Source organism: Zea mays, chromosome 8, assembly GCF_902167145.1.
Source record: "Zea mays cultivar B73 chromosome 8, Zm-B73-REFERENCE-NAM-5.0, whole genome shotgun sequence".
Taxonomy (NCBI): Eukaryota; Viridiplantae; Streptophyta; class Magnoliopsida; order Poales; family Poaceae; genus Zea; species Zea mays.
Window position 1 is genome coordinate 118,005,325 of NC_050103.1, and position 19,898 is coordinate 118,025,222.

Sequence of the window (19,898 nt, forward strand, 5' to 3'; positions counted from 1 at the left end):
TACTTATTTAACATGGTTTTTACACTTTAGTCCACAAGTGCACTATTTTTGCACATAGGCCCCTAGGGTTTGGATTTAGGGTTTTCCAGGGTTTCAATTAGGGTTTCTGGTATCTTAGGGTGTAAATGTAACTTAAACCCATCCTTAGTAATATTTTATGACTATTTTACTTAGTCTTTGGGGTTTTCTCCATTTAGTCCCTGCTTTGCTCTTCTAATCCCCATTTAGGGTTAAGTACCCTACACTAGGGTCTTATTTGCAAAATGCTATAACAATACAACTTATTTGAAATTTTTGCCTAGTGAATGCACTCTAAGTATGTCAAACATATGAAATGCTGATGCTCATGATGTTATGCTCAAGTTTTAGTAACAGTAACACCAGGGGTGTTACATCCTTCCCCCATAAAAGAATCTCGTCTCGAGATTAAAAGTCCTAGGGTAAGTAATGGAAAAGGAAACGCGACATACTCTTATTTCCTTATTTTTGGTACAAGGCAGGGGTGGTTTGGGACTCACTCCTTTATTACAACCATTTTATACACTTTACAAATTACAGGAGGCTAAAAAGCCGGGGAAATTCTTATCTAAGAAGTCTTCAGTTTCCCAAGTAGCCTCATCTTCGGAATGTTGGTTCCACTGTATCTTATAAAACTTGAGAGTTTTTCTCCGGGTAACCCTGTCCTTTTGATCCAAGACTCGAATGGGATGCTCGGAATATGTCAATTCTGGTTCAAGGACAACATCTGTCACTTCAATGGTTTGATTTGGAACCCAAAGACACTTCTTCAATTGAGACACGTGGAACACATTATGTACAACAGACAAGGTTTCGGATAACTGAAGTCGGTATGCCACTGGCCCATATCTTTCAAGAATAAGAAAAGGACCAATTTATCGTGGTGCGAGCTTTCCTTTTACCCCGAAACGTGTTACACCCTTCATTGGTGAAACTTTCAGGTAGACATAATCTCCCTCAAGAAAATATAAGGGCATTCGCCGTTTGTCTGCATAACTCTTCTGACGAGCTTGAGCTTTCTTCAAATTATGAATTATTCTTTGAACTTTTTCTTCGGTCTCTTTCACCATATTAGGCCTGAAGAAGTACCTTTCACCAGGTTCAGACCAATTTAGCGGAGTACGACATCGTCGTCCATATAAAGCTTCGAAGGGTGCCATCTTGATGCTCTCTTGATAGCTATTATTATATGAGAACTCCGCTAACGGTAAACATTCATCCCATTTCTGTGGGAATTCCAGAACACATGCCCGCAACATATCTTCACGTATTTGGTTCACCCTCTCAGTCTGCCCACTTGTTTGAGGATGATAGGCCGAACTGTGGAGCAATTTGGTACCCAGGGATTTATGAAGTTCCTCCCAGAATTTGGATATGAATTGAGGTCCACGATCCGACACTATAGTATCCGGAATACCGTGCAGGCTGAGAATACGAGCAATGTATAGTTCCGCATAGGTGATGACGGGATATTTTACTTTGACTGGAAGGAAGTGGGCGATCTTTGTACGTCGATCAATGATAACCCAAATGGAGTCAAAGCCTTTTGCTGTTCTGGGTAATCCCACAATGAAGTCCATGCTTATATCTTCCCATTTCTAGGTTGGTATTGGTAAAGATTGTAATGGACCGGCAGCTTTCAGGTGTATGGCCTTGACACGTTTACAAGTGTCACATCTAGCCACATAGCGTGCAATTTCAATTTTCATCTTCGTCCACCAATAATGCTGCTTTAGATCATGATACATCTTAGTGCTTCCGGGATGAATAGAATAGCGACTAAGATGTGCTTCATCCAAAATTTGCTGGCGGAGCTCCTCATTCTTTGGCACAACTATGCGGTTGTTGAACCATACAATGCCTTGATCGTCTTCTCTGAAACATTTGGCTTTTCCAGCCCTTATCTTTTCACGTATATGTTTCATACCCTCATCATCTTTCTGTGCATCAATTATCCTTTGTAAGATGACTGACTCCAGCTTCAAATGATTTGAAATCCCATGTTGAATCATTCCCAGGTTCAAATTCTCCATCTCCTGGCATAATGTAATGTCAGAAGTCCTCATTGTTAGACAATGGCAGAAAGCCTTGCGACTAAGTGCATCTGCCACTACATTTGCTTTGCCTGGGTGATAATGGATTTCTAATTCATAATCCTTGATCAGCTCGAGCCATCGCCTTTGTCTCATGTTCAACTCTGACTGGGTGAAGATATACTTCAAGCTTTTATGATCTGTATAAATGTGACAGATATTACCTAGTAGATAATGACGCCAGATCTTCAGGGCATGAACCACTGCAGCTAGCTCCAGATCATGAGTAGGATAATGCTCCTCATGCCGATACAACTGCCTTGAAGCATATGCGATTACTCGGCCTTCTTGCATTAATACGCAGCCGAGACCACTGCCTGATGCGTCACAATACACATCAAAGGGCTTATTAATATCCGGTTGAGCCAATACTGGAGCAGTGGTTAATAATACCTTCAATTGTCCAAAAGCTTCATTACATTTTGAGGACCAATTGAATTTAGTATCATTCTTCAATAGACTTGTGATTGGCTTCACAAGCTTGGAAAAATTTGGTATAAATCGGCGGTAATAACCAGCCAGTCCAAGGAAACTTCGGACTTGATGAACAGTGGTCGGGGGGCGTAAGTGTTGGGCATGCTCCTCTTCATTCTTGGAATATATTAAAATATCATCTATGAAGACCACCACAAACTTGTCCAACTCGGGCATGAATACCGAGTTCATCAGATAAGTGAAGTGGGCAGGAGCATTTGTCAGTCCAAAAGACATTACCAGGTATTCAAATAATCCATACCGCGTAGTGAATGCGGTCTTTGGTATATCCTCGGGCCGAATACGGATCTGATGATAGCCCGGTCTGACATCAATCTTGGAGAATACCCTCGCCCCGGTCAGTTGATCAAATAAAATGTCAATCCGTGGAAGAGGGTACTTGTTCTTGATAGTGACCTCATTCAGGGGTCGATAATCCACACACATCCGTAAAGTTTGATCCTTCTTCTTAACGAATATGGTTGGACAACCCCATGGTGACGAGCTTGGCCGGATGAATCCTTTCTCTAGTAGATCTTGTAATTGAATCTTCAGTTCTGCCAGCTCATTTGGAGGCATTCGATACGATCTTCTAGATATGGGAGCCGTACCGGGCTTCAACTCAATTACAAACTCTACCTTCCTTTCAGGTGGCAATCCAGGCAAATCCTCTGGAAAGACATCTAGGAACTCGCATACTACCGGAATATCCTTGATCTCCGGTATAATGGCTTCATAAATTCTGCCAGTAGTTTTGGTTGGAATGGGGATAGACAAAAGAATTTCCTCTTGATTATGACTCAACCTGATGGTTCTCTGATCAGTGTTGAGGGTTGCTTTATGTCGGGCCAACCAATTCATGCCCAAGATGACATCTATGTCTTGGCCTTTCAGAACAATCATATTAGTAGGAAAGTCCCGTCCGGCCAATGTTACGGGCACTTGATAGGCCACTTCTCTAGTAAATATTTGTCCCCCGGGTGAGTGAATTTTAAACCCTTCTTTTGATTCATGGTATGGAATACAATGTTGCTCCACAAATTTCTTGCTGATGAATGTATGCGAGGCACCAGAATCAAAGAGAATAAGTGCGGGATGATTGGCCACAAGGAACATACCCATCATTACCGGTTCACCGTCCGGTGTAGTGGCCACTTGGGTGTAATAAATTCGTCCCGTCTTCTTTATGTTCTTGCCCGCATTTCCCTTAGGTTGAGAAGAATTCCCAGTACCTTGTTGCTCGTTTGAGCGATTCTGCTTCGGATAAGGGCAATCCTTAATAAAATGCCCAGATTTTCCGCAATTGAAGCATCCCGTTGACGAACTGGGAAGGGCAGGGAATCGAGTGCCTGGGGCACCCGGATGACTTGTTGCAGTGGGGGCAGTATTGGGACGAATAAACACTGGTTGCTTAAAAGGGAAGGAGGGTGGACGAGAGAAAGAGCGATTATGGTTGAAAGGCCGGATGACTAACCGTTGCCTTTTCACAGAGCCCTGACTAGGCCTGTCACCTCCAAAACCCTTGGATTTTCCGGCGCCTGCATACTTTGCTTCAACTGCCAATGCTGTACTGACAGCTCTTCCATAAGTAAGGTCGATGCAGGTTGCCATCTTTCTTTGCAGTCGATCATTTAAACCTCTCATAAAACAATTCTTCTTCTTCAAATCTGTGTTAACTTGATCGATTGCGTACTGGGATAAGTGATTAAATTTATTGAGATACTGATTAACAGTACCCCTCCTTGCTTCAGCTTCATAAATTCCTCCTGTTTCAGGTGGAGGACTACCTCAGGCACATAATGTTCTCTGAAGGCTAACTTGAATTCATCCCAGGTTACTTGATGACTAGCCGGTTGCACGGCAACAAAGTTTCCCCACCAGGTGCTGGCAGGGCCACGCAATTGATGTGCCACAAATAGGGGCTTCTGAGTTTCGGAACACCGAAGAAGTCCAAATTTCTGCTCGATGATGCGAATCCACTCGTCCGCTTCTAAAGGGTCTTCCGCCTTAACGAACAATGGTGGGCGCGTCTCGGAGAAATCCAAATAAGAGGTCTCACGGGGGCCCTGCTGACAACCCCGCCCGCCTTGTTGTTGGAGCTGTTGACCCACCATCTCTCGTAGAAAACGGGTATTATCCGTTGTCGCGTTTACCAAGGCGGCGATAGCCTCGGCAAGTGTGGGAGGGACTGGAGGTGGATTTGGCGTTGCCTCCCTCCCACGGGAGGTACTAGCCCCGTCTTGAGCACGAGTCCTGGAAGGCATCTGTGGCAACAAACATTTGAAAACAATATGACATGCCAAAGAAAACCATCCATTTTACATTACTAAAAAGAGTAATGTTACAGACTCGAATTTTTACAACAGGATTACACTACCTATTATACAATAACACTACCTATTATACAATACACTACTTCTATTTCTACTATTACACCACTACTCCTGCTTCCTGTTGCTCCTGGCAGCCTCGTCGTCGGGCGTGGGAGACCATTCATCGACCAACCTCATAGAGGGAGGGGGCCTGAAAAGGTCCAACTCGCCACCAAGTGCTTCTCCCACTACATGAGAGGGTCCGGCTTCCGTCCCGACAGGATCCGCAGGTTCACTAGGGTGCAATTGCTAATACAGTACATGAACTTCTTCATGTAAAGTATTGCAATAAGTCTGCAGGTCAGCAATGGCCGAGTTGAGCTCTGCTACACGAGCTTGAGCTTTTGCCTCCTTGGCCCAGGCAAGCGAACGAGATTGAACTACCCAGTCGAGCGCTAAATCTCGGTCCGCGAGCTGATCTCGCAGGCGGCGGACGTCACTTCTCAATTCATTAATTCTGTCGCCATTTGCGACCCATACGTCAGTCCTGCGGCGGAGTTCCGCTTGGAGCCGATTCACTTGTGCTTCAAGATCCCCTATCGGATCATTACTCCCACTACTGCTATCCTCGTGTCTTGGGGCCAGTTGATGACATGGCACACCAATTGGGCCAGTATGCTTGCGCACAGTTCTCCTTGTGCGCGGCGGCATTTTTCTAACGGGGAAAATTTTATTAGCATAGTTCTTAGCATTATGCATGTGTAATTACAGAATCAACCTTAGTTGATTCACACCTTCTATATGTTGCACTCTTACTATCTGGTCTTTAAGATAAACTCTTCAGAAATACTTAGGTAAGAAGGGAAGAGATTTTCTAGATAAGTCTTTAGAAAATCCATTTAAAGATGCCTCATAATATCTGCAGAGAAGGGCTTCGCTCCGATACCAGCTGTGACGGAACCTCCCAAGTAATTAGGCCCACCTACAGTTGTCCTTGTCCAACGGACCTTAGATAACCTTGTAGGTGCCCCTGAATCACTTGACAAGTTCGGTATCTACTTTTCTTACCTTTCCCAAGAGCGTTTCACCCGTCACGCAGACATTACAAGCATCAGAGTTACGAGAATGCGGAAGCAATTACATGAACTTACCTTTATTTAAAAGTAAGATAGAGTTGAATATTTACAGACCAGAATATATCCTAGGAGTGCAGAGTAATATTATTACATACCAAGGGAGGCAAAAACTCCTCCCATAAAGTTTTTAAACAAAAGTTCTTATGGAGGATCCTTTCCTCCCGCACTTCATTCCTGGTGTTCTTCCTTCGGTACCACCTTAGAACAGAAGCAACAAAAGTTTGTCGCTTCCTCACCTAAAAACAACGGGGAATAAAACCCTAAGTATGGAATTACTCAGCAAGTCTTACCTGACTAAAGAAAAGACTCTCAAGGGTATGCTGGTTATAAGGGAGTCAAGGTATGGCTTCTCAATAATCAAAGACTCTGTTTTGCAGAAATGCTTACTAAAAGTGGATCCTTAAAAATCCAGTTTTATTTGTCAAGTTAAGTAAAATTACCTGCAACTAGAGTTCTTTCTACCCTAGTTCAATCACTTGACCTGCACTAGCCAATTTCTTAACAAACCCATCATCTTTACTGGAGTTCTACGTATAGGGCAGTGACCAAGTCTTCATAACTGTGAAGGTACGACGATCCGAATCGATTATACTCAGTTGAGGATCCCAATCACATGACATATGTATCACTTAACCCTTGCATATGTCAACCCGCCACCGGGGTTCTTAAGACCAGATCAGGTTCACGTCAACCGAGAGCACAGCTACACCACCGTCCAGCCTCTTGCCACGGAGGGTACACGCTACTCTCGCCACCGCTCCACGCCAATTGCGTGTTATCTTATTCTGGCCTTAGTCTGCCCGAGGCAAAGCTTACCCATGACGAGGCATGTGGCCAGTTAAAGGGTCCTCGGTCATCAAGCCTACATTGAGACGGTCCTTAATCGACTCAGACAGAGACACTACATCGAGACTCCTTTCTCGTGCAAGTCACCCGCCCGGTCTCAACTTAATCATTTCAAACCCAAAGTTTGGTACCTGGCAGAGGTACATCTTTTCTGATGTTGAACCCATCACGACCATGATGGATCCACCATCAAGTTTTATTTTTGAAAACATCCCACCCACTTTTGCCACATCATATTTTGTAAAATAAAACATTTTGTTTTTCTAAAGCAAGGCTAAGCATCAAAATCTTTTTGTAAAACGGGTGATCAAGGAAGGTAATCAAATTCAAGGAAGGTAATGCAGGAATTGTTTTAGCAATCAACTCTTATCACCTAATGCATCAAATAAGTGAGAAAGATTTTAAAAGCATCAAGGAGGTGGCAAATGCACCGGGGCTTGCCTTCGTTTATAGGTGAGTCAGGCTCGGATCCGCAGATGTCAAAGTAAAAACAATTCCCTGCCTGATGTTCCGCAGGTGGTGGTGGTGCAGTCTTCTCTTCTTCTATCTCAACCTCTTCCTCGTTTTCTAAATATAACCATATAGGTATATATAAGAATGAATGCCATGTAATGCTCATGAGCGTGCAAAGATAATAATAGTTTATTATCTAAAGTCTTGAATACAACTTTCCTTCACGGAACTCCGAGAACTTAGGGTTTCCGGAGTCAACAGTGAAGTTCAAAGAGCAGGGGATAGGGTTTTGGGTTCTAGTATCAAACAGGGTCCAAATCAAACCAAATTCTACCCAAGGCTTCTAAATAATGCTTAGGGTTCAAATAAAAAGTTTGGGCATTTTTGAAATTATTATCTATTTTCTAAAAATCCAGAAGCAATGCTTTAGACTATTTTAAATAACCCAAAATTCCCTATTTGTTCTAAAATCATAAAACTATTTTTATTAAATTCTATGGAAAATTAGGAATCTAAGAAAATTAGTTTGACATTTTTAGGATTTTCTATAATTCTCTACAGCTTTTCAAAGTTCTACTGAAAAAGAAAAAGGAAAAACTTCAACAGTAGTGGGCCGATTCTAGCCCGGACGGCCCAACAACACAGGGAATAGGGGGGCGCCCGCGTGCTCTCTGGCAAATTTGCACAGAGGCCCCTGTTGAATGAATAATTCATTAAGAGTCATTAGCTACTGTTTACCCTCTCTCTGACAGTTACACAAAGGTCCCTGGGGTTTTGTTTCTTCTCCAAGGAGCTCCCTGACCACGACGCGCTCGCTGATCACCCCAGACGTGGCTTGTACAGGCCATGGCCGGCGATGGCTGTTACGGCTAACTACCAAGGAGGCATCGCTGACCTAAGGTGACCTAGGAACACCCCTTTATTTGACACAACCCCTACTGGAAATTATCCGTCCATGATTATGGCAGAAACCGAGCTCAGGAACACGCGTTCCCGCCAACTCATGGCCGAACTAGGTAAACGAGTGCCACCGTGAGCTTCACAAGCATACAGAGACATGAAAACAATGTTTGATTTGGACGGTGTCTTACCAGAATGGATTGGCCACGGTTGAGCTGCTCTTCGTGATGGCGGAGACCAGTTTGGGGGAAGTTTGAAATTCAAGAGTTCAGGTGAATGATTAAGGGTGGGAGCGGGTGCTATGGCTTCACAAAGAACTCTAGTTTTACTTCGCACACTTAAATTGAGAGAAGGGGGCAGAGGTAGCGTGAATTCTTGGTTCGGTTCAACTCACTGTGTGCGGGATGTTCATACCTCGCAGTGGATCACGGGCTATTTATAGCCGCGACGGTCCGGCGATCACTTCCCAGCCATGGATAACTTCTTTAGTGCATGCCTAGCACGTAGAGGAGAGGTACAATGAGGTAAATCGAAGCATGTGTGACAGCGCGGCGAGAGCTCACTGAGTCACGGTGGCCACCGGTGAATAACTCCAGCTGGACTCGGGGTATGGTGCCACGTACGCGTTATCTAACTCCGGTGTTATCCGTTCCTTACCGAGCCCAAATTGGAACAGCGTCGGCACGAATCGCGGCGGTGAGATTTTTTTGGCGCTGGCGGTCTGATCCATTTCGGGACACTGTACCATGGCGAGCTCCATTTCAGTTAACCTGACAGAGCGACTTCAGGGCATATTTTCTCTCAGATTTCTATAGCAACGTGACCAACACTCTACAGCAAAATTATAGCTTAATAGACCAGATCCAACTTTGATACATCGTGCATCCACAAACAGTCACAGGATCATGCTCAGAATTGAGCTTGAAGTTCATGCAATTCCACTGTTAGTCTGATTTCAGACTTTAAGTAGTCTGATTTCAGAATTGAGCTTTAAGTAGTCTCAAGTTTTGGATTGCAAATCCTCATGATTGGGAACCATATGACTTAGGATACTTATTTAACATGGTTTTTACACTTTAGTCCACAAGTGCACTATTTTTGCACATAGGCCCCTAGGGTTTGGATTTAGGGTTTTCCAGGGTTTCAATTAGGGTTTCTGGTATCTTAGGGTGTAAATGTAACTTAAACCCATCCTTAGTAATATTTTATGACTATTTTACTTAGTCTTTGGGGTTTTCTCCATTTAGTCCCTGCTTTGCTCTTCTAATCCCCATTTAGGGTTAAGTACCCTACACTTGGGTCTTATTTGCAAAATGCTATAACAATACAACTTGTTTGAAATTTTTGCCTAGTGAATGCACTCTAAGTGTGTCAAACATATGAAATGTTGATGCTCATGATGTTATGCTCAAGTTTTAGTAACAGTAACACCAGGGGTGTTACAGTCACCTCCCCTCTTGGGAATATTCTGGGGATAAACCGGGTACTCGAGGGACGGGTGGCCGCTCGAGTGCCTATAAATACCCCCATACAGTGCCCTCACAGGGGTAGATTAACAAAGCTCTTGCCATCCCACGACAAACTTTGCAAATACTCTTTCCGCTTTCCCGTTGGATCTACTTGCCCGATAGAGCAAGTTCCAGCATTTGGCGCCCACCGTTTGTGCTACGAAAAACAACCCGCGATGGCCCCCAAGTGAGCTAGTTCAAAACCAGCCCCATCCATCGACGAAGCAGCGAAGGCAGCGCTACTGGCGGAGAAAAAAGGCAAGGCCCTCGCGGACAACACCCCCCAAGAGGCCTTCGAAGATGAAGCTGTCAGCAAAAGACAGCGCCAAGACCACCCCACCCCCGAAGGCACCCTACGCACCTGCAGCTCTGGAGGCGTACCGCAAGCACCACCACCTGGCTTCTCTCCACCGGAGGGCAAAGATGCAATAGAAGACGATGAAGTCATCGGCATCTCAGTCGAAGACCAGCTAAAGCTGCGGGCCCTAGGCATCAAGAACCACAACCTCCAAAAGCAGAAAGAAATCCTTGAGGCCAAGCGCCAACGTGTCGCCGTGCAGGTCAAGGTGCGCCAGATGATACAAGACGAGGAGCAGAGAGCTCGGGAGCTAGAGCAAGAAATCGCGCTCATGCAGGGCGAGGGCCAGTACAATCTGCAGCATGGACTACCTCTCCAGCAGCGCGTCCAAGGGGGAGACCCATTCATACCACATCGCGACCCTTTCATTCCGCACGCCACAGCTTTCCAAGGGATCAATTACCTCGATGAGCGAAGCCCCTTGGTACCGCAACTCCAAGCATCGCCTTGGCCCGCCAACTTCAGGGCTGGCACCTACCCCAAATACAACGGTAGTACTGACCCGACACAATACATCATGAGTTACCAGGTTGTCGTCGCATCGTCAGGAGGGGACGACGCCACAATGGCCAAATCTTTCATCATCGCGCTCGAAGGCCCAACCTTGACTTGGTACACCAGGTTACCGCCACTGTCCATTGACTCCTAGAAAGGACTCCGTGACAAGTTCCTGCTCAACTTTCAAGGGTATCGACCTGATACCGACACCCTGGCCGAGTTATCCCTCTGCAAGCAGCAAGAGAAGGAAACCCTTCGCGAGTACTACAGAAAATTCCTGACCCTCAAGTCGCAACTGCCATCGGTCGACGACCACATCACGATCCATTACGCCATCAGTGGCCTTCGGGCTGGCGTCCTGTACAGTCACTGCATCAGGGACCCACCCAAAAATCTCCAAGAGCTATATCAACTATTCGAGAAGTATGCTAGGTCCGAAGAGTTGCATCAACGAAAGGTTGAATCTCAGAGGAAGCCTAAGGACCCTCCGCAGTCTAGCAGAACCTGGACCAGGCCTTAGCAGCCAGACTCCAAATGTGACAGCCGCAGTCACCAACAGGTGCACAACATAGCCAATCAGCACCCAGCCGGAGAAACTACTCACCGTTAGGAATACCCTCCCCAAGGCCGCGGTAATGGCACCTGAGGGAGAGGCCGAGGACGGACGCAACAGTCACATAGATTCTACTGTATGTTTCATGGTGAGGACTGCTCGCACCAAACAAGGGATTGTCCAGAAACAAAGGCCACCGGGGACAGAATGTCCCGAGCACAGCCAACCGACAACCAGAGGGTCATCGCTCACACATACCACCACCAACAACAACAACCCTACAACAACGAGCAAGTCCAGCATCCACCCAACCACGCGTACCAACACCGTCAAGAAGTGCAGGTTCTGCCACCACTGCCTCCGCATCACCCAAATCCATAACACCATAACCACCCCCAGCACCTAAGTAGGAAGACTTCGCCGAACAACCATATCGCGGAGTCATCCACATGATCACCGGAGGGTCCAGCGTGGACTTCGAAACGAAGCGGCAGAAAAGGGACCACTACCGAAGTGTGAACCACGTCGCCCTCACTGGCCTAGTGGTACAAACAAGGTGGTCTCATGTACCACTCACCTTTGATGCCAGAGACGTTGATCTGCACAGGCCCCTCACATCGACGCCATGGTGATCAACTACAGTGTAGCAGGCTGGGACCTACATAAAGTCCTGGTCGACAATGGCAGTCAAGCGGACATCATCTTCCTACACGCCTTCGATGGCATGGGCATAAGCCACAGCTTACTCAAACATTTGGACAACCCCCTATATGGCTTCAGCGGCAAGGGCACCTTCCCCGTCGGCAAGATAGAGCTACCCCTATCATTTAGTGTAGCACCCAATGCACGAAGTGAGCAGGTCACTTTCGACATCGTCGACATGGTATACCCATACAACGCCATAATGGGCCGGGGCTCCATCAACAAGTTTGAAGCGGCCATTCACGGACTCTACCTCTGCATGAAAATCCCAGGTCCGCAAGGCGTGATCACAGTTTATGGCAACCAGCAGACTGCGCGCAATATTGAAAGGGACTTCGTCCCAGGGCAACAGAACGTACATTGCCTCACGGCACAACGCGGAGGTTTTGAAGGGACCCGCCCAGTCGCCGACAAAAAAGTAAAGGCATAGCTACAAAGCAATGACGAAACGAAGGCAGTACCCCTCAACTCGGCTACGCCTAAGCAAACGATCGTAATAAGCGAAGACCTGACCTCGCGAGATGAGGAAAAACTCATCTCTTGCCTCTCCCAAAGCAAGGACGTCTTCGCTTGGTCCGCCCTCGATATGGTAGGGGTCAGCCGCACCATCATAGAGCACGGCCTGGACATCGACCATTCGGTGCGCCCAAAAAAGCAACGACTGCGCAAAATGTCCGACGAGAAGACTGAAGCCACCAAGGCCGAGGTACATCGCCTGTTGGAAGCCAACTTCATCGAGCCAATTGCTTATCCTACATGGCTCGCCAACGTGGTCATGGTGCAAAAGAAAAGCGGCAAGTGGCGCATGTGCATAGACTTCACCAGCCTCAATAAGGCTTGTCCCAAGGACTTCCCCCTGTCATGGATCGATAAAATAGTCGATAGCGCAGCAGGATGTGAAGTCATGTCCCTCCTCGATTGCTTCTCTGGTTACCACCAGATTTACATGAAAGAGGAAGACAAGGCCAGCATAAGCTTTATCACACCCTTCAGCACGTACTGCTTTATCAAGATGCCAGAAGGCCTCAAAAACGCTGGGTCAACCTTTTCTCGCCTCACCAAGAGGGTCCTCGAAGGTCAAGTCGGTCGCAACATTTTCACCTACGTAGACAACATCGTCGTCGCGAGCAAAAACAAAGAGGATCACCTGGCCGACCTCACAGAAACATTCGCTAATATGTGCGATGCACGACTTTGGCTCAACCCCGAGAAGTGTGTCTTTGGAGTTCACCAGGGGAAGATACTTGGTTATCTAGTGTCGCACTGAGGGATCGAGGCCAACCCAACCAAGATCCAAGCGATCATCAACATGACACCCGCAGTCAACCAGGGATGTCTAGCGACTGACAGGCAGATTGACCGCCTTGAACAGATTCATCTCCAAATCCGCAGAGCACAGTCTACCCTTCCTCAAGACATTGTGTGGTGCAAAAGACTTCGCTTGGGGACCGAAGCAGGCGGCGTCCTCTGAGTCGCTCAAGCAACACCTATCCGACTTAGCAACTCTTGCTAGCCCCGACCCTTCGCTGCCTCTTCTTCTTTACATTGCGGCCTCACCATGTGCAGTTAGCGCAACGTTAATCCAAGAGCAGGACAGAGAGGGCACAACTCGGCAGTGCCCAGTGTACTATGTCTCTGAAGTCCTCATGGCTTCTAAGTGCAACATGACTGAGCTAGAAAAAATTTCATACGCAGTCGTCATGGCATCGCGCAAGCTGATCCATTACTTCGAGGCATTCAAAGTACGGGTCACTTCGGACAGGGGTCTAGGAGAATTGTTCAGGAACCCGGAGGCATCCGTCCGAATCGCCAAATGGGCAGCCAAACTCTCCGGTTACCACATCACCTCCGAACCTCGAACAATGATTAAATCGCAAGTCCTGGTAGACTTCATCGTTGACTGGATAGGACCAACATGGCAACAAGAAGAGTCCCTAGAGAAAGTTTGGACCATCCACTGCGATGGCGCATGGTGCCATGCGGGAGCAGGCGCCGCGGCGATCATAACATCACCCACAGGCGTCAAGTACAGGTATGCAGCATGCCTTAGCTTCGCCTTGGAGTCCGACAGATGCACCAACAATATAGCAGAGTATGAAGTCGTCATCCTCGGACTTCGCAAATTATGAGCACTCGGTGTCACCACATGCATAATTAGGACAGACTCCAAAGTAGTCGCCGGCCAGGTTGAGAAGGAGTACTCTACAAAGGACCCTGCGCTCATGCAGTATCTCACAGCTGTCCGTAGCCTCGAGAGACAATTCAAGGGTTTCACCCTACAGCATGTCGACCGCGCCAAGAACGAAGAGGCTGACGCATTGGCTAAGGCAGCGGCCAAGGGCGAGGCCTTGCCCTCCGATGTGTTCTACCACGTCATTGGCACACTAGCTGTCCATAACCCCGAAGGCCTGCAAATAACTTAGGACACCGAAGGCCACCACATCATTAACCTCATCATGGCTGAAGACTGGCGGGCACCAATAACACAGTACCTGCAAGGCCACTACCATCCAAGCGATCGCAATGAGGCCAAACGACTAAAGCATAGAAGCAGGGACTTCGCATTAGTCGAGGGTCAGCTGTACAAAAAAGGGGATCAGCTAGCCCATGTTGAAGTGCATAACTGAAACCGAAGGCATGACAATCCTCCGCGAAGTTCACAACGGAACCTGTGGCTCTCACTCAGGACCCAGGGCTCTCGCTGCCAAAGTGATTCGTCAGGGATTTTATTGGCCCGCAATAATCTGCACCGCCAATCGAGTCACAAGGTCATGCAAAGCATGCCAAAAGTTCTCCCCTCGCTCAGGCAGCCCCTCACAATTCACCAAACTCATCGCCCATACATGGCCACTTCAATGCTGGGGGCTAGACATGGTTGGACCACTGCCTACAGCTCAAGGGAACCTCAAGTTCACCTTCGTCGCTGTCGAATATTTCACAAAGTGGATTGAGGCCATGGCAGTATCCATAATAACATCGAAGACCGCCCAAAAATTCTTCTGGCAAAACATTATCTGCCGCTTCGGAGTCTCGTCCGAACTCATAGTCGACAACGACAAACAGTTCGACAACCAAGACTTCAGGGATTTCTGCTTTTCCATCGGCACCAAGCCTGTCTTCGCCTCGGTGTACCACCCACAATCCAACAGTGTTGTTGAGCGTGCCAATGGCAAGATTTTTAGTGCCATCAAGAAAAGGCTTCTTGACGACAAAAAGGGCAAATGGACCGACCAATTACTCGAAGTGGTATGGGCCCTGAACACGACAGAGTGTCGGGCAACCGGGTTCACACCTTTCTGCCTATTGTATGGATCTGAAGCCATGACACCGCAAGAGTTAAAGCATGGGCCCCTCGAACAAACAAATCAGCAGTCCCCGATGTCGACGAACCAACTTCCAAAGATCTCATCGACGGAGACCGCGTCCTCGCCCTACAGGCCCTCGACAAATATAAAGTTCAAACCAAAGCCTGGCGTGACAACGCAGTCGTCCCAAGAGAGTTCAACGAAGGGGACCTCGTACTCGTCCGGACCACCCGGACAGAATCACGGGGCAAGCTAGAGCTGAAATGCGAAGGTCCATTCATAGTCAAGTCGAAGGCATCCCCCAGTGCTTACAGGTTGGCAACATCATCCGACGAAGACTTGGAACATTCCTGTAACATCGATAATCTTATGAAATTTTTTGTTTAAGTCTCAGGGCCTACGCGCCTTTGTAATTCTACAAACAATGTTGTTTCGGCCCACACTCTTTTCCTCCCAGGGGGTGAGGTTTTTAACGAGGTGGAGCCATGTAATATACCAGTGAAAAGCCCCCACAAAAATATTCAAGTATCACCATGTCGAAAAAGACCGCTTCGACGGCCTTCGGCATTCGACCGATTCGACGTCACCGTGGCAGGTTGCGTAGACTACCCTCACGTGTGACAAAATCTGTGCAAAAGTCGCCTAAGGGTGCAGCCAGACAAGCACAACAAGTGCGCGATACGAAGTCTTTACTAAAAGACAAATCCATGCAAAAGTCGCCTAAGGGTGCAGCCGGACAAGCACAACAAGTGCGCGATACGAAGTCTTTACTAAAAGAAAAATCCGTGCAAAAGTCGCCTAAGGGTGCAGCCGGACAAGCACAACAAGTGCGCGATACAAAGTCTTTACTAAAAGACAAAACCGTGCAAAAATCGCCTAAGGGTGCAGCCGTACAAGCACAACACGTGCGCGATACGAAGTCTTTACTAAAAGACAACTCCATGCAAAAGTCGCCTAAGGGTGCAGCCGGACAGTCACAAAGTACAGCGAAGGGCCACCAGCCCCACCGCACAAATAAATACATCGCACCGGTAAGCGAAGGGTAACAGACCACATTACAATACAAGTCACAAATTACATACACACGGCGAAGGGCCACCAGCCCCACCTCACAAATAAATACAGTCGTGCTCTCCCCTCCCTCTTTATTACGAGCCGGGGGAGGGTAGTGTTTTCACTTACTAGTGACGGCATCACACACTACATCGGCTCAGCCTTCGGGATAATGCCCGCCTCTCGATAATTAAACAACATCATTCTCAATTCCTCACCCTCAAACAGATTCCGTAGATCCCCCTCACCAATACTTGTCTAAAACGACGAGGATAGCAAACGCGTTGGCCACCCCGATCTACCCGAAGACGGGTTCGCTCCAACCCATCCGACGGCGCCTACCACTTCGTGACATCTCGCCAACGCTATGCTTCGCCACCACTTTTCGTTGTCGTCGTTCGGACCTCGCGCCAGCCGGGGGATCAAACGCTTCACCCACCTCCAGCCGCGGCGAAGACTCCGCCGCGGCCACATCTAACGCGGCAAAATAATCCAAGTCTTCATCCGAAGACTCTTCAGTCCAGGAACACGGGCTCTCGAACTCACCATCAGATGAAAAAGACCCAGATTCAGAACTAGACAAACTATCATTAGTAGGCACTGCATTTGTGGCCGCCACAAAATTAGTACCATCAGTAGGGGTTGCTTGCATAGGCCTAGACGTCGGAACCTGCGCAGCAACCGATTTTCAGTATCACAAAAATAAAACCCTACATCCAACGCCCCTAACTCTATCCTGACACCTGCGAAGGGCCGGCTGATGCTGCAGGGTCTTCGGCAGCTGGCGCGGCCACCACCAAAGTGTCTTCAGGCAACACGGCGGCGGCCACAGGGTCGTCTTCACTAGCACCAGTTGGCGGTGCCGGCTGCTCCTCAGTCCCCGCCCACGCACCCTCCACCAGAGGCATCGTGCTTTCCAGGCCTCCCAAGTCTTCAACCTCCTCATCATTCGCCATCTACAAAAACAGCACCAAACATAAGCACATATTCTTTAAAACAAATAAACTAAAGTAAAATAATAACAATCCGTACCTGCTCCATAGCCCGATCAGACCTTTCCCGGATAGTATCACGACCGTGAGGGCCCCACATCCAATCATAAAGCGCCCCAGCGGACCGCTTTAGCACCGCGTCTTCGACCTGAAAGATTTCGCGGTCGAAGTCTTCGTCGGACCGATCGAAGACTTCGAAGTGCCTACATCCCTCACGGGACAAGGCATTCGTGGCTCCCTCACATGTGATGAGCGAAGTGAAGGACATAAGACCTGTCACGATCGACAGAAGGACCTCCAGTTCCTCATGCAACCATCCGAGAAAGCGGAGGCCCACCTCCTTACCGGACGCATCAAAGGAGGCCGTACGCGCACCAAGCTGTCGGTACGCGTCCACGAGCAACACACGCGCTCGGTCGACCTCTGTGCGGGTAGAGGCCTCCGCCTTGTCCAGATAGCCGCGCAGGCTCCTGTGGTTCGCCTCCGCAGCACGTTGGAGAGCGAGGCTAGCCTTGGCGCGCGCAAGCTTGGCATCGGCGCGCACAGCCTAGGCCTCCGCACAGGCCTTGTCAGCATCCTCCTTTTCCGCTGCCAGCAGGCGGACAAGTTCCTCTTTTTTGGCCTCCGCAGCCGACAGCTTATCCATCAGGTTGCGGCTTTTATTCTCCATGGCCGACTTGTCCCGCACAACCTTAGTGTGCTGCATCCGGAGGCGCTCAATCCTCCCCTTGAGTCGTCGCCTTTCTACAGTGAACTCCGAGGTCAGGGCCCCCGACGCAATTCGTTCGGTGAAGGCAGCCGCCTGGCATCAAACACCGTCAAATTCGAAGTCATATAAGAAGAACACTCTGCCAAAGACTACTTACATGCTTCAGCTGCTGCACAACTGAGCCCACCACGTCCTTAGCGGTGGTGGCCAAAGCGATCTCGCTGCTAGCGCAAAACTTGGACCATGGGTCCTGCGAAGACCCCTTTGCCCCAGCAGCCACCGGCGTCGGGACAACAGCCAGTTGCCCAGCCTTCGATCCTATACCATAGTCTCATCAAACACCCAGATCTAAATAAATAATAAAAAACTCACCAACAGGTCCCCGCCCTGTATGGGCGTCGAACATTGCGATGCCGCCCACAAGATAGTCATCCACGGAAATATCAATGGAGACCTCGGCCCCGCCCACCTCTATCTCAGCAGTACGCAGCGGGGATGCAGGCCTTCGCTCCTGTGCGGGCACGGCAGGGAGCGGCTTGCTGGGGCCGGGGGTGGCGGACTTCGCGCCCGGCAGAGGCTTGCTGGTGCCGGGAGCGGTGGACTTCGCGATCCCCCGCGCCATCTTGACCTCGCGGTGCGGGTCCTCGACCCTCGCGGACGCCCGGCGTTTCCTCGACATGTCTTGGCGATCCTTTTCCATCACTGCCGATACAACAGCAGCAACATTCCGCCCGTAAGGAAAAATCTTCATCTCATGAGCTAATCGAGACGTACGAATGTCCTTGCCGGCCACCCGGGGGATCGGAACATTCCTAGGCCAGCGACCCCCAGTAACCTTCAGCATTCGTGCGAAAGATTCCCGAAGCTCGGGTGAAGACATCCTATCCCCAAGAGCCGCACAAGTTCCAAATAAATCCACAGCAAAACAATCGGAAGCCCCCAACTCCTCAGCTGTTGTACCTAGTTTCCTCTTCTTAGTGGCCGCAGCCGGCACTGCTCCCCGTGAAGGGCCTTTGTCGACCGCTGCCACCGCCCTCTTTCCCCGGCGATCGCCAACAACGGCATCGTCGTCTCTCGGGTAGCCGCCATATGGCAGACGGTTCAACTAAAAAACATGATTCAACCGAACATTCGAACCGCGGATATCCCAACTCTGCAAGGTCTCAGTCTTCGGCACATATCGCCCTATAATCCTTGCGGCCTCGGCCTCCACTTCACGCACAAACGCGGCCGGGTTCTAGCCCAGCAAATCCACAGCGAAGGATGGACTTCACACCAACTGATCGCCTAGGGTCGGCATCCAGCGGGGGCACACTTTGCCAAGTACCCAGCCGTGTGCCAAGGGCCACACTCTATAGCCAATAAATTCCTCAACCAAATCTCGCCCGCTACTCATGCGGGCAGCGTACCGAAGGGCCCCTTCGTCCTCATCATCCTCCGCCACCTCGAATCATGGGAATGCCACATAGCAATGAGAGCACATAATGGCCGGAGGGAGCCCAGGCAGATCTTCGACTTCCCCACAAGAAACATAAAACCAAAAGTCCCACCAGTTGCCCCACTTGTTCCTGGCACAAGGGACTATCTCCACAACTTCCACCGAAGTCTTTCCAGTCCTCGGCGTAAAGGTGCACGATCCAAATTGTGCAATCTTATCTCCTATTTTACTATTTTGCCAGTGCAGGCAATAGTTCTTGGCGAAGACCTCCACAGATGGTTGCCCGCTGTATGAAGCAACCGCCCAAACATACTTCACCAGCACAACCACGGTGTTAGGCGTGGTGGACCTGCACTTCGAACCTCCGCAACGAAATGATGCGCCGAGAGACGAAGGCCGGCAATGAAAAATGCCTCAAACACAACCAATTCGCCCTTAGGCTCAGGGATCTCCTCAGCGCCCGGAACCTGCCCGACACCGTCACCAAAGTATCCAAGCTGCTGCATCTCCTGCACGCGAACCGAGGAAATCCTCGAAGTGCCGAACTCAA

General features: G+C 48.8%; 1 pseudogene; it reads right to left on the minus strand.

Moving 5' to 3' along the window:
- The window catches only part of LOC103637203 (uncharacterized), a 45,995-nt pseudogene extending 35,801 nt beyond the window's left edge, over positions 1–10,194 (minus strand).
- Between the last annotated feature and the right edge of the window lie 9,704 nt (positions 10,195–19,898).